Source organism: Narcine bancroftii, chromosome 3 (genome assembly GCF_036971445.1).
Source record: "Narcine bancroftii isolate sNarBan1 chromosome 3, sNarBan1.hap1, whole genome shotgun sequence".
NCBI lineage: Eukaryota > Metazoa > Chordata > Chondrichthyes > Torpediniformes > Narcinidae > Narcine > Narcine bancroftii.
This window is the reverse complement of record NC_091471.1, coordinates 268,017,549-268,029,005: the sequence shown is the minus strand read 5'-3', so window position 1 is coordinate 268,029,005 and position 11,457 is coordinate 268,017,549. Positions and strand designations below refer to the sequence as shown.

General features: G+C 43.3%; 1 protein-coding gene across 7 annotated transcripts in view; it reads left to right on the top strand.

Moving 5' to 3' along the window:
- LOC138758736 (spindlin-1-like) overlaps nt 1–11,457 on the top strand; it is a 77,903-nt gene that overhangs the window by 528 nt on the left and 65,918 nt on the right. The window lies entirely within an intron of this gene.

The following is an 11,457-nucleotide window of genomic DNA, read 5'->3' as shown; positions in this document are numbered from 1 at the left end:
CTCTTTACGCGGTGCTGCTGCCCTCCCCGGCCAAATAGAGAGGATTTATTAAAAAAAAATAAACGGGAAGCTCCAAAGGCCAGCGGAGGCTCCCCCGAGGGAGGGGGCTGCTGTGTGGATGGATGGATGGATGGAAGGAGGAGGAGGGGGGCACTCTGCTGCTGTGTGAATGGAGGGAGGGATGGACGGATGGAGGAGGAGGGGGAGCTCTGCTGCAGTATGGATGGAGGGAGGGATGGACGGATGGAGGAGGAGGGGGAGTTCTGCTGCAGTATGGATGGATGGAGGAAGGGGCTGCTGTGTGGGTGGATGGAGGGGGGCAGCTCTGCAGCTGTGTGGATGGAGGGAGGATGGATGGATGGGAGGAAGAGGGGGAGCTCTGCTGCAGTATGGATGGAGGGAGGGGGCTGCTGTGTGGGTGGATGGATGGAGGAGGAAGGGGGCTGCTATGTGGATGGATGGAGGAGGTGGGGGCTGCTCTACTGCTGTGTGGATGGAGGAAGGGAGGGAGGGATGGACGGATGGAGGAGGGGGAAGCTCTGCTTCTGTGTGGGTGGGTGGATGGAGGAGGAGGAGGGGGGCAGCTCTGCTGCTGTGGATGGAAGGAGGGATGAGTGGATGGAGGGACGGATGGAGGAGGGGGAGCTCTGCTGCAGTATGGATGGAGGGGGGGCTGCTGTGTAGGTGGATGGATATGGATGGAGGAGGAAGGGGGCTGCTATGTGGATGGATGGAGGAGGTGGGGGCTGCTCTACTGCTGTGTGGATGGAGGGAGGGATGGACGGATGGAGGAGGAGGGGGGAAGCTCTGCTGCTGTATGGCTGAATCGGGTGGGGGGGAGGGGACGCCCTACATCGAGCTGTCCCTTGCCCTTTGCCTCAATGTCAGCGTGATGTTGGCGGCCGAAAACCTGGTGCAGTGCCCTTCTTCTCCCTTCTCCCCCTCCACATGATTGTAATGCGTCTGTCTCCTTATTTTGCGGGTGTCCTTCTCCTCTCTCTCTCCTCCCTACCCCCCCCCCCCCCCCCCCTTATTGTGTGAGCAAATGCGTCGTGTCAGGTCCGCCAACTGTTCCTGACTCATGGTGTTTCTTTATTAAAAGAAAAGCCTCCTGCTCTGGTCTAACCTCTGCTGACGCTGCGACGTGGTTTGTCCTTTTCGATGATTTGTCAGAGGAGGGGAGTGGGAGGGAAGCAAGTTGATCTCGTCAACTTTTGACAAGAGGAGCTTCTTTCCCCCCCCCCCCCCCGGCACCAGATTTCCCCAATGAACCACAGACGCTGCCTTTCACCTTGTTTTGTAAGGTGGTTGGTGTAAATGTTTGCACTGCGATGCTGTCGCAAAACAACGCATTTCGTGACCTGCTCAATAAATTCTGAGCTCCACTGTTCGCCTGCGATGAGCTACATTGGGAGCTCGCACGCTTGCCTTCGCAGAGAGACTTTATTTTGGTAACAAAAGACGTGGTTGGCTTTTTTTTTGCCCCGTTTTTCACACTAGAGATTCGTTCATTGCTCACAATGCTTGCATTCAGTTTCATGTTTTACAATGCAGATTGCATTTCGCCAATTGCGCCAGTCGCAGCTTTAATTTGGCATCGGCAATTGGGCTGAGAGTAGGAAAAAGTAAACCTCTGGTGGAATCCTTGGTTTCAGTTCACCATGGTGACGGTGACGCTGAGCAGACTCATTTCAAATGGGGTTGTTAGCATCAGTTTCTCACGTTGCAGACTTCTGACTACAAGCACACCAAATTGGCATTGCTTTATGGGGCAGGCCTCATAGGCCACAGGACCATGCAATTGGTAGGTTGAATACTTCTGGAGACATTAGATGTGTTTCTAATCTTGATGCAGCATTGAATGCGTGGCGTCTTTGATGTAGAATGTAGAGCGGAACTGTACAGGACCCTTCAGGTCACAATATCTTGCCCTATTCCAGCATCAATTCAACCCTTCCAAACCTCACAGCACATTCTCATCTATGTTTCTTACATCAATGTGCCTGTCTAAAAGTCTTTTTTATATGTCCCAATTGTACCAGCCTCCATCACCACCCCAGGCAATGCATCCAGGCACCCACCACTTGGGGATTTCCAAACCATATTACAAATATTTTTTGAATTGTAGCAGGGATCCACACCACACATTCTGTTGTCGCTCCTACCATCAGGAAAGAGGTGTCGGTGCCACAAGACTCGTACCACCAGGCTCAGGAACAGCTGCTACCCCTCCACCATCCGACTCCTCAACAACAAACTCATTCAAGGACTCCTGATTTTCCACATCATTGTGGGGTTTTTTTCCCCTCTATTGCACAGTCAGTCAGTTTGTTTACAGATGTGCATTGAGTCATTTTGTTTTGTGCTGCCAATAAATGGTAATTCTGCCTCTCCCGCAGGAAAAAGAATCTCAGGGTTGTATGTGGTGTCATGTATGTTCTCTGATAATAAATCTAAAATTTCTTGTAATAAGGGAAACACAGCAACCAATTTGCACATATTAGATCCTGCAAATTACAAATAATCAAAATTAGCAATCTTTCGATGAGAATCCAGAATTTTTTCAGAGATACTTTTTAAAATATAATGGTTCTCTCTGATCTCTACCTGCTGAATCTTGGTTGGAGAACAACATCCACGGATGCACACGCTTGGTTTTATATTGGAATGAGGACCAAGCTGCATTGCCTTGCATCGGGATGATGTGGGGCCTGGTGTGGGACCTCCATTTCTACAGTAACATTTCTGTAACCTATACAAAGTGCAGCCCTAACTCTCATTATATGGGAAAGATCTACAAGGAAGGGCATTTCTGAATTAACAGGAAAACATCATTATGACATTTGTGAGTTAGGGTATTCTTGTTCCACCTGAAGTTTGAGCATACCCCATGTGGCCAATTTTTCTGTGGATGGGCTGGTGATGCTGACATTTTAAGTCTTTTTAGGTTGATGTTGATGGAGATTATCTTATGTATTTCAATCCTTAACCAGCAAAACTAAAACATCATTATCTAGTCACTTACTGTAATGGTACACTAGAATAAATGTTTTTCTTTAGGTCTTTTTATCATCCACAGATCTTTGTCGCAATGGAAGGTGTGACCTCAACAGCCAAAGTCAAAGTCCTGCAATTTGCTCCCTCATACATTTCACCTTCCTTCTTTAAAATAATCTTTGTAACCTACCTTTTTCATCAGTGTTTTGCTCTCTTGCCCCAGTGTAGCTTGTCTGGTGACTTTCATCTGATCACGATACTTTCACAGAGCTTTGCTATGTTAAAGACACTATTTAAATGGCAGGTTTTTTTTTAAATACTATTTGCTGGAGGAATTCAATCTTGGAGTTGAAGATTCTTGAGCTGAAGAGTCAACTCTCATTTCACTCAACAGATGCTGCCTGACCTGCTGAGTTCCTCCAGCAACTGGTTTTGTTCCAGATTCCACCATCCTCAGTCTCTTTTTTTTTCTTTGGCTTGGCTTCGCGGACAAAGATTTATGGAGGGGGTAAATGTCCACGTCAGCTGCAGGCTCGTTTGTGGCTGACAAGTCCGATGTGGGACAGGCAGACGCGGTTGCAGAGGAAAATTGGTTGGTTGGGGTTGGGTGTTGGGTTTTTCCTCCTTTGCCTTTTGTCAGTGAGGTTACCATTTAAATGGCATTTGCTGATCTCCCATTGACCATGGTGCTTTGCAGCTTTTTTTTTGACTGGGCTTCAAAATATGGACTTTCAGACATTTTGAGGCTGTATAAGCTATTTAATTTTTTTTCACTCTTTTGCCAAAGTAATTCTTGTGTTTAAACCTTGTGTCACTCTCCACATTCTCATTGGTGGTGGTGTTTAATTTCACATCCTGGCAACTCCCACATTGTTCATCAAGCATCCACATCTCATGAAGACAAACTAGTGGTTGTGGGAGATGGCAGGCATTGTATTTATCCATTGTGAATGTGTGCATGTACCCATGGCCACAAGTTTGCCACCATCACACATTCCATTCACTATTCCTATGAATAGATACTTAGGTTGTGGTACTATTATGAGCTCCCATTTTAGTAAAATGGGATTATCACTGTAAGGGATAGTATAGACAGGAGAGACTGAATGGTCACAGTTAACATTTAATATTTCACACAAGCATACACAAGTCCCAGGCCAGCGATAATTCGATATGTTGGAAGAACTGAGGAAAGGTTTGTCACAGTCTGTTCCAGAATTCGATAGTTTTGCAAAGACATTGTGATTTTGCAAAGGGAGAATCATTCTGACGGCTGAAGAGAAAGCAGCTTTTTGAAGCAACTTTGTGGCCAGCCATTTTTATGGAATTCAGAGGAAAGCATGCTCTATGAATGACTGGGCCTTTTCGGTGGATTGACCAGTGCCAGGAGGGTCTTTTGGGAAGCAAAGTGCTTAATTTTCATTGTTACTAACAGTGGAGGTCACTTGGAGAGACTGCTTCATTTTAAGTGTGACTAGCAGTGAAGTTACTTAGAGAGACCGGTGCCAAGGTGTTGGAAGCTTCACAGAGGCTGCCCAGTTTAAGTCTTGCCTACAAAAGGACCAGGACTGTGATGACCACAGTTCATACGGATGAACATTTTTTTTCAAAGGTAACGCAAGAATTCATGAGTCTGTAGCAGAATATTTAAAATGTCCTTAGCCAAGGGTGTGGGGGATAGCTCACATTGTTCCATTATTTTAAAAAGGCTCAAAGGTAACCCTGTAAATTATAGGCCAGTGAACCTGATGTCATTAGTTGGTAAATTATTGGAAGGTGTTCTAAGAGATTAGATATACAAGTATTTGGATAGCCGGGGACAGTCAACATATCAACATGATAAGTCAAGTTTAGTTAATCTTACAGAGCTTTTCGAGCAAAGTTGATGAATGAAAGGCTATGGATGTTGTCTCCATTGACTTTAGTAAGGCCTTTGACAAGGTCCCACATAGGACGACTGTCAGGAATTTTCAGACACTTGGTATTCATGGTGAAGTAGTAAACTGGATTCAATGATAGCTGGAAGAAGCCAGAGAGTGGTGATGGATGATTGCTTCTCTAACGGGAGGTCTGAGACTAGTGGTGTGCCTCCAGGATCAATGCTGGGACCACTGTTATTTGTCATCTATATGAAAGATCTGAATATGGTAAATTGGATCAGCAGGTTTGCAGATGACATTAAGTTTGCAGAGGAATCTGGACCAGCTGGAAAAATGGGCTAAAAAAAATGGCAGATAGAATTTAATGCAGACAAGTGTGAGGTGTTGTATTTTGGAAGGACTAACCAAGAAAGGACATACACAGTAAATGGTCTGGCACAGAGGATTGCAGTAGAGCAGAGGGATCTTGGAAGACAGATACATAATTCCCTGAAAGTGACGTCACGGGTAAATAGGGTTGTATTATGTGCACCCAGCTCATTTTCATTTCATTGGGACTGTCACTTTAAGAGCATAAATCAAGCTGCAAACTTTGGAGACTGACTGTGGGGTGACAGGCTGGGGACAGTATGTACTTAAATTTGCTACCTCTGAAGAGACTAGAACATAGGTGCAAAGACCATGTAACCAACATATTAAAAAAACTGATCAAAGGCCATTTTAAGGAAGAAGCACAGCTCTTTGAGGAATACTGTGCTAAAGTGGCTTCGTGTGGCCATAGGAAGGGCCACTTTTGAAGGGGGCTTGTTAAACTCATCATGACCAAAGGGGACTTGTTGAATGCCATCGTGGGCAAATGAGACTTGTTGAATGCCATCGTGGAAAAAGGGCATTTGTTGAATTGCATTGTGGTACAGGAAAAGTTACTTCTGAAGGGAATTGTTGAATCCCACCGTGGCTGATAGAAAAGGTCACTTGAACTGTCCAGTATTTGGGTTCTGGAAGCAGAAGAAATATTGCATTTAGATTGTGACCATTGTGAAGGTCACTTTGAACTGACCTTCAGAATTCTACAGGGTTCTGAAAGCTTTGTGAAAGCCACTCACTTTGTTTCCCCTTGAAAAGGAAAAGGAGTTTTGACTGAAAGGACATTTCTCAGGAAGCAACTCAACAAGGATTTCATGAGTTTACAATAGTCTATCACCCTGGTCTCACTCGTACACACTTTTTTGTATCAATTTAAGAGTTTTCATGTTAACACGAGAATTTCTGAGACTGACTTTAGAATAATGTTCCAGAATTTGGCCTGAACTGTAATGGTTTGGGATATTTTACACACACACACACACACACACACACACACACACACACACACACACACACACACACACACATGCATAGTTGGGCATCATTGGGGGTGTTATATATTTGGTCATAAATAAATTAGCATATTATTTAAATATTATACTGTCTTGGCTAATTTCTATTGCTGTTGTCTGAGAAAATAACAGTTGTAAGGATAGCTTTTAGTATATTGGTCTTCATAAATCAAAGTATTGAGTTACAGGGAAAGGTTAAACAGCTTAGGACTTTATTCCCTGGAGCGTAGAAGAACGAGGGAGATTTGATAGAGGTATTTATAAATATATGGGGAGTAGACAGAGAATATATAGGTCAGCTTTTTCCACTGAGGGTAGGTGAGATACAAACCAGAGGACATGGGTTAAGGTGAAATGGGAAACGTTTAGGGAGAACATGAGGGGGAGCTTCTTCATACACAGAGTGGTGGGAGTGTGGACTTGCTTCCAGCTGAAGTGGCAAATGCAGGGTTAATTTTAACATTTAAGAATTTGGACAAGTACATAGATGGGAGTGGTATGGAGGGCTATGGACTGGGTGCAGGTCATTGGGACTAGGCAGAAAAAATGGTTAGCACAGTCTAGAAGGGCTGTAATGTTTTATGGTTCTATAATATTTTACATTTTGTTTCTAGACTGTTACTGACAGATGAGCTAATGGGTGTTGATCTAAGTAATGAGGTATGCCAATCGGTCTTTTGGGTGATTTTACAGTTTTAAATGCTACTTTTCACTGGTTTTTCCAACTAAACTGCCAGTAAGATTCAGATAGCTATTATTATTTTTTTGAAACTGAAAAAATGACAAGCATATACAGACCCTACAGCCATTCTACCCCTATCCTTGACTTGTATTTAAATATTAGTGTGTGGCTGGTTCTTTTTTAAAAATCTTTATTTTATTTGTTTTTTTTAGTAAAGTTACTTGGGGTTGGAACGGGAAAGACACTTACAGATAATAACATTTTGAACAGATAGCCTGCCACCTAATTCACAGCTGTAAACAGCTTTATGTTCTTAATTGAAAGACTATAATAATAGATATTTACTGAAGACATCCATTCAAAGTGAAGCCCATCTACTTATGACTTATACTTTTGGGAAATTGAAACTGAAAACCATATTGATCAAGCAAGCCAAGAGATTAAGACACTTGGAAAAGCAGTATTTAGTTCATCAGAAAGTTATCTAGAAAGACAGAATTGGAGTGACTTCAGGTGAGATGGTCACTTCTGCTGTTTCTCTTTGTCAGAGGAGAGCAGTGATCTACTGTGGCCATTGCAATGGTCATTTTTGATTGACCCATGGCTGGGTAAAAGAAACCGGATCAATCCTGTATTTGGATCATGTCCATTCTAATGTTCATTTCATTTAAACCTTGCCTGGGTTGGTGGAAGCATCACATTGTGAAAGTCACAAGTTTCGTAACTCCTATGCAAGGAAGAGCAAATTTATGACAAATCATTCATATGAAGGAACATTTCTCTGAAAGTAACTTGACAAGAATTTGTGAGTTTTGAGAAGTCTGATGATTCGCTGTCTTCCCTCCTTCATAATTACTTCTGCCTGTAAGTTTAAAGGTTCTGAGTTTCAACACAGGATTTCTAATACTGAACTTTGAATTGACTTTTCAGAATTGTGCCTAAGCTGTAATGGTTTGGGTAATCAACATTCACATATACATTTGCATACAAGTGATTCCATCTGTGATTACAAGATGATTGTACAGGTGCCTAACCTTTTATCCAGGATATCAAACACCAGCAACCTCCAAAAACAGGGCATTTTTTTTTGGTATTTGACATCTGCTCATCAAATATGCCTTTTACACTGCCGCTACATAACGGGAATTTCACTGGCTGTGTAAAATGCTCCAGGCGGGAATTAGAAACTAGACATTTTTGTGGCCAGCCTGCAGTCGAAACTCTGCATTATGCTAATGAATATACCTAACCAACTCACTCTTAGCCCCTGCTGAATGTGTCGTCGTGTCCCCGTTCCCCCCCCCCCCACCCACATCTGTCTATCACCTCCGGCTCTGTCCCCGCCTCTGACCGTCTGTCACCCCCATCCCCGTCCCTGGCCCAACGTCCATCGCACCCCACCCCCAACACCCCAATCTAACTCCCAATGCAGCAGCAGAGGTGCCGAGCCCTGAGTTCACTGGAGCCCTGTACCTGCTCAATGCTGGATCAATGGCTGTTTTCTTTACCCATAACACCCCATGCAGCTGGAGCCACTCTGCTGGCACCAGGGAAATGCAGAGTGGTTCCAGCTATGTGTAGGTTTATGGGTAAGCCAGCTGCTGCCCACTTCTTTTCCACGGTGTGCTTGGGGCCGAGAGTCACTTTTCCTCCAAAAGAGAGGGCACCGATGGGGCTCGGGTTGGGGGGCGGGGTCTCCCTCTGAAAACTGAGAATATTTTCATTAAAAAAACATGCTAGTGATATTATGGTCTTTTATGGTCTCCGTGCCTGCCTGTCCTGCATCGGACTTGTCAGTCACCAACGAGCCTGCAGCAGACGTGGACATACCCGTCCATAAATCTTCGTCCGCGAAGCCAAGCCAAAGAAGAAAAAAAAAGAATTTATCTAAATTCATTTAACGCCCCCCCCCCCCCCCTCAGTTTTGTGTGATTTTGAAACCATCGCATTTCCTCATTTTAAAATGATTCTGAAATCCAAAAGATTCTGAATGGCAGGGGTCTGGTCCCGATAATCCTAGATAAAAGGTTAGGCACCTGTAGTGGCCTTACATGATGTGCCGAGTGCAAAGAGTGACTTAGCAGTAATGCCATCGGTCCTTTTGCAGTGTCAGAGCAGTTTGGGTTAGTCTAACTGTGGGGGGGCGGGGGGGTGGAGGGGTGGTTCAAGAGCCTGTTGGAATGAAACTGTTAAAGGAAACAGGAAATTAAAATCGGGAACAAAGAAGTGGCTGAACAATTAAACGTGTACTCTGGCTCTCCATTCTCAAAGGAGAACACAATAACCTCACAAGTATGGATGTGTTGAATGACTGAGAAAGACTGAATAATCTATTGCTATTCCTAATCTCAATGTTTCTGGGACCCAGGGCCACATTCGGCCAATGGGCTATTTCTGGCAAACCCACCTGTAATTCAGTCACTTACTCATGCAGGGTCCATGTGCTCCTTAAATCTGACAACACCTCACCTACACCCCAAATTTTTCATTATTAAATATTACTCCTTAAATTAAGGACATTTTATTTTTAAAATTATAGTAATGGAGCACTGATGCATCTGTTCATTGTTTAAAAAATGTAAGTCAGATAATTCTTTATATACATTTGGAGCTGTAGTAATCCAGTGGTATTAAAGCTCCAATGGATAATTTATGGAATGCCGGATTTCCGATGAGTCCTATTTCTTTAGGCAGCTGGTGTCCCAACCCTGTATTTATCTATAACACCTTCAAAGGGGGTGAAGTGATGGTGTGGTTGCCATTAGCTAAAAGTAATCTGTGACAATCAAAAGCCACACAGGCGCCTAAAGATGGGTCTTAATCAGTGAGGGCTTGTGGAGCAACATCCCTAGATAGAATCAACTGCTAGGCTATTTTAAATGTGTATGAGTGTCACTGGTAATCATACAAATTGAAAAAAAAGCAAACATTAAAAATAATTATATTTTAATTTTTTAAAAATTACAATTTTGATTTGTATGAATATAAATGGAACACTTCATGATGCATCTGATAACTTCTTTAAGAAATGTAAATTATCTTAAACAGCTGCTTCTTGGAGCCTGCAACTTAAGTTAGCTTTCTAGTGTTTACCTGCTGAGAAACAAAAGGATATTGTTATTCTTCTACTTGTCCCCATTGGAATCCAAAATCAGAGTGGTGTTGGATTGACAGCTGGAGAACTCAGGAAGTGAGAGACTTTCCTGGTCATGTGATTGGCCATTTCAGATTGTCAGTTTGACTGCAGCAACAAAAAAAATTATGTGCTACTGCATAAGGCAAAGACAAAGGAAAAGATGAGGCAGTGCAGTAAAATTCAGATGGTTCAGCATCTAGCTCACCAGCTATTGATTCTGTCTGTCCTCTAACAATCAGAACTTTGGTTCCTGTGTTCCCTTTAAAATCCTCTGCTTCTGCTTTCTGCTGTCCTTTGAAATGAACTGGATTCATTGGAAAGTTTATTATACCAGTGTACTGTGTAACATCAAAAATTGAACTATAGAGTTGGGAATATTATTTGGGATATAGTCTGGATAATCTGCCACCAATGTTCAGAGTGTGTGGGATTAATGGAATCTGACCATATTTATCAATCATAACAAATCATTTGATTTACCTGGTCAGCAATCTCTCTTTATGTTTCCTTTGAATGCCAAAGGTGCAGTAGTGATGAATATTTTTTGTGAAGTAATATTTGTGAGGTTGACTGGGAAATGTTTTGCATCGGATTGGTGAGGCAAGTGTCACAGAACTAGCCACATTGTGTGTATGGCCAGCTTGAGCCTCTTCCTGCCTTTCCCCATCGAAATTTGTTCATGATACCCCTCTGTTCTCGACTCCCTCCTATGCTTGCTCAATTTTCTCTCAAGCAAATATGTGCTATTCGCTTCAACCACTCTCTTTGGCAGCTTTTTGCAGATTTTTCCTGATTTCAGGGTACAGAAATGTTAGTGGCCCCTTTGCGAAAGATGCTGGTGGATAAAGTCCCAAGCAGCTTTTTATCATTCTGAAATTTGGACACACGTGTCAGACAATTGCCAGTAGAGCCACAGTACATGAGATAAAAATTTTCACGTAGCGGATCAAATTTTGCACCTTGCGGGGAGTTGTGTTTCAGATTGCACTGCCTGAAAAATGGTGAAGGTGCATTCAGTTGCAGCTTTTAAGGAAGTAAGTTGGGCCTAGAAGAAATGCAGTCTTTTCATGGCAAGGGGAAAGAGCTGGGGAATGCACTGCTAAATTGCTCTTTCCTCCAATAATGTTTCTCTGATAAAATGTTAGGGTGGAGTGGGACTTTTGATTGGGAACAAGTAGCTTATTTATCAACCCAAAATCAGTCGCGTACAGCATGGTAGCCACCAAGCTTGATTAACAGGAGAATTGCCCAATTATCTCCACTCTCAGTGGCTACAAGAGTGAACCTGTCTGTGTGCAGCCTTCCCAGAAGGTTGATGAGTGAAGATGCGATCTGATGACAAGATTAGATCATTCAGTATGAACTAAGTTGTAAGGCTGGTGG